The sequence below is a fragment of the Schistocerca americana genome, chromosome 1 (assembly GCF_021461395.2).
Source record: "Schistocerca americana isolate TAMUIC-IGC-003095 chromosome 1, iqSchAmer2.1, whole genome shotgun sequence".
Taxonomy (NCBI): domain Eukaryota; kingdom Metazoa; phylum Arthropoda; class Insecta; order Orthoptera; family Acrididae; genus Schistocerca; species Schistocerca americana.
Window position 1 is genome coordinate 569,674,638 of NC_060119.1, and position 4,809 is coordinate 569,679,446.

Sequence of the window (4,809 nt, forward strand, 5' to 3'; positions counted from 1 at the left end):
CGTTTTTGCGCACGTCTTGCAGCTCGCCGACTGCGTCTGTCACTTTTTTCTGTCACTTTTTTTTTTTTTTTTTTTTTTTTTTACCTCGCGTTCCCTTGGGATTGCGTCTCCTGAATTTGAGAATACGTTTCACTAAGGTTTTGTAGCTCACCTGCAAGTTGTTCCTGTTTATCGTCTACGGATGATACTCTTTCTCTTAACGTATTTATATATGGGATATGTCGGTAATTATTTCTTGTTTTAGTTGTTTACCTAGCTCTGTCGGCTTCTCAGATAGTTCGTCAGATAATTCAATGGGCATAGTTTTGCTCACCTCACTGAACTGTTGACTAACGCCAGTTTTGAAATCTTTAAGTACCTGATTTTGCTGTGTAAATTGTTGTTCTATATTTTCCTGATGTTTTGTGAACTACTGTGTCACACCCTTTAAGTTGTGTTACACTTTTTGTCGGCCGGTGTGGCCGTGCGGTTGTAGGCGCTTCAGTCTGGAACCGCGTGACCGCTACGGTCGCAGGTTCGAATCCTGCCTCGGGCATGGATGTGTGTGATGTCCTTAGGTTTGTTAGGTTTAAGTATTTCTAAGTTCTAGGGGACTGATGACCACAGATGTTAAGTCCCATAGCGCTCAGAGCCATTTGAACCATTTGTGTTACACTTTCCTGAAATTCCTGTTGTTTTGGAAACTGTTGTGTTATTTGTTGCACAAGTTGTGTCAAATTATGTGTCTCGCTAGCATTTACATTGTTTTTATGAACTGTGTCCTTTTCTTGCGTTCGCGACGTCGTGAGCAGCCAATCAAAGAAATTTTCGCTGTCGCGCCCTTCAGTTTCATTATTTGAAAAAAAAAATTCCCCATGAGAACTGAGAAATTGTCTCATAGAGCTTCATTAAAGTGAAATCATGATTAGTTATATTACCAGTGTCATCATTTATAGATATTGGGACGCCAACCTCGTTATTTAGGTTGCCATCGGCCAGTTAACGAGTTGGTGCGTTACCTTCAACTGTTGCCAAGCTCAGATTTCCGACATCTTGACATATTACATTTTGTAATGAATCCTTAGCAATGGCCATTTCCTTTCACTCCATTGTGAGTAGTTTTCAACAAAATTATGAATAAAATATTTCAAAACCGAAGTTTTGTCTGTATCGATACTTTTCAATTAAGGCAGGTTTAGCTGTGTATTCACTAATGAACCTGATTATTATTTTACACAGTCTTATAGAATTTAAGTGACTTACCTTGCACTTTAATGATGACTTTTTACAAATTTTCGTCTTTTTTGTAGAAATGCACGTTCTGTAAAGGATATTAATTGGAACGAAAAGAGAGAAGGCGCCAAGCACGACAAAATAAGCATACAGCGTAGCAGCTTCCTACTTATACCGTTGAAATCAGCATTCCTGACTCGTCTTGTTTGTAGGCAGAATTTAAATTTAATTTGTGCCTTCAATGCTTTTACCATTCCCAATCTCTTTAGACATGTAACAAATACAATGAAAGTTTCATTAGTTCCTTGTAACAATAATGTGAATCATTTATCTCAAAATTTTTTATCTCAACAAGAGAAAGATATGTTAATTTTTCGCTCGGGGCCGTCCTTTAAAGTGTCGTCATTGAATAGGGATGTGGAAATGGATTAATAATTGCTTTAATAATTGGAAAAACTGATTGAAAAGAACAGTCGAAAAAAGTTTGAAGGTAATTTATGAATCTGTGCATGACCTTGGGTGAACTTTAACTGATACCAGTATCAACAGACCTTTAATATCATTACATTCTAGGTCAATAAAAATAATTTACCTTACATACTGCTGCTTCCAGCAGTGTTTGGTACCAAATAATAACCACAACCATTGAAACTCTCGATCTGTTAAATGAAGCACAATATTTTTAGTATAGGTAAACTAAGTTCAATAGGTGCCTATCATGTCTGAGTCATAACTTTTACATTAATTCTATTGTGTTTAGTCTTGAGTGTAACAATGTCGATGCAGGAACACTCCTCCAGATATGGTGTGAACTATTCTTGTTTGCACTGAACATCTTGAAGCAGGGTCTCGGTGGCGAGTGAAATATTAAACAGATAGGATTTGAACTTGTAACCATGCGAATAAATATTCCTTTTCTAGTAATTTTTTATAATACTTTTAATGAACAGTTGAAATACACATTTTTAACAATGCTGGTATGACGAATCCAAGTGTAAGCCATACGCCACGACTTCCTGAAACAAAAGGGTGAAAACGGATAAATTAATAAATTTAAGAGCATATATCTTACTTTGTTTCATACAGATATTTAACGATGTATAGAAACATTATCCTTGCCACAAAACAAATCGTTAATTTACCTTTGGCGGTGTCTGTGGTTTATAGCTCATTCACTTTACATATAGCCTAAATATAAGAAAAGAAAGAAAAATAATATGATTCAATACCTACTGAATAAAAGCACTGTTCCATCAACAATGGATTAACATTATATTTAGAGGTATTTTTATGTCGCTGCTGTTTTAAACCACTAGGGGGATTTTGAATGTTTTTAACTGTTATCTGTGAAACACTTTTGTAATATAATTTCTAGAGTGAGAGATGAGAATATTAGCGACATTTCTGATACTGTGGCTATGGACATATTTATTTTGTCCTAGATCCCTTGTTTGGTTTAAATGATTTTCATTTGCAAACAGGATACACTTATATCACTCATATAAGTAACGGCTTGGCAGGCTCCCTATTTTCAGCTGAATGAAGTGTGGACAACATGTTTCCACTTTCTTTAAGTCGCAAATCGCCCTGACGCTTTTTTCTGCATCTTAAAAATTTTTATCCATGCTGTGGCGACTTATAGTCGACTCACAGTAAACACCAACAGTATGGAACGGAATGCCAGGTGACATCAAATGGTTGAGTGTTCACACTATAGTCTGATTACAATGTGCTGAACAAGAGCTCCATAGTTATGAGTTGTCAAGCTGGGCCACTTTGGGCCGTGGGGGTTTTATGTTCTGCCACTACCAACATTGGCGGTCTAACAATAAAGTATTAGCATGTGCTGTAGCCCTTATAAGGCGAATGCCATGTTGTGCCATACCAAACCAATATGCACATGTGTAGCGCCACAACTGTGTGAGGAAAGCGCAGCTTGTTCCCCCCACATTTCCACTCTCATAGTGGTTACAGGAACTTGGGGTCTATCAACCTGAGAAACACTTCATACTAATCTACTAATGCCTGCAAAGGCCTCCTTCACACCTAAGTGAACGTGCAACAGTGAACGAGAATTCTCTCTGCTAAAATGCTGGGTGCACATGTGCAAATGGTATTCGGTCGACTGGGGGTCGAATTGGTAGGTGTTTGCTTGTGACCCATTGGTTGTAGGTTCCTCAGCGAACCAATAAAGATAGTTCACATCCTGTCCACTTCGAGCTAGCAGTACACAAAGTTTTTGTCTGCTACTTTGTCTGCTTTTGTTGTTGTTGACATGAATTGCATGAGTGATGGAATGGCCTGATGAGAACATGGATCGAAGAGATCCACCACACAGATGCTGAAGTAAAAGAAATATGATCAGTAGAAAATTGCTGAAGCAGTAATACGTCCAACAGAGAATTCATTACATGCTTCAATCAGGCTGGAATGGACTGAATAACCACAAGCTTCATAATTATTTTTGTTAAGAAGTTTCTTGAAAGTAAGCAAGTCAAAATACATGTCTATTATGTTGATTAAAATTAAAAATACAGTGAAATGGGGTGTATAGGAACACGGGACGAATAGGAACATTTTATAAGGAAAAGTTTTAAATTTTTTTAGGGCCTTTTTAATTTGAAAGTGTCCTGTACTGTTTCCTGACCTGATATGCTGCCAAAATCATTGTTTTCTGAGGTTACAGAGATTGTTTGAATGTTGAAGTACTGAATTGTTGAAAAATTATGCTGTTTTAAGCAGAAAACAAATAAGCAAAACTTCTTTCAGATCCTGGAAGTTTGAAGATAAGTGAATAAATGCGTTTGAGAAAACATTTATAATGCTTACCAAAACACTATGTAAATGTGATGACGAAAACAGTGGTCAACATAAACTTTGTAGTTTGCAGAAAATGAAATAAATAGGGCGAACAAGAATACTCAAAAAATATGCTTAAGAAGGCACAGAAACATACAAAAGCAGGTTAAAAATTTATTTTATGTAAATTTTAAAGTTGTTCATATTCGTTTAAATTTTTTCCTCAGATTCATACCATGCCAAGAATCTACCAACCTGATGGGATGGGGAAAATCCATAGAAAATATCCTGGGGATCTTATTTCCAAGGTCATAAATGAAACTGGGAATCGTTTATCGTAAAGAAAGATGCTCAAAGAAATATACACCAACAACTGTGCCGTAGAGGCACTTTAAATGTACTAGCACACAAAGTCCTGCTAAAAAAAATGGCTTCTAAAGGTGGACAAACTATTTTGAGCGCCAAGGTAGAAAAGCATTTAGTGGACAGCCTTAAAACATGCTCTGCTTGGGGTTATCCCTTAGATACTTACCATCTTAAGTGCGTTATTGAATCTTATCTGGGCAGCAAAGGTATCACTATCAAGAAATTCAAAGACAATATGAATTTGCCCTAGGCTTTTTCAAATGTCACAGAAGTGATTCATTGCGATGAATGTGCCAGAACATCAAGTGAACTCAGGCTGCTGTCTCTCAGGAAAATGTAGGAAGCTATTTTGCTAAGTTAGTAGAGGCTTAATAAATGTGTCTGGCTCACAAGTTGACAGAGAACAGATTTTAAATGGCCAGACAATGTGTG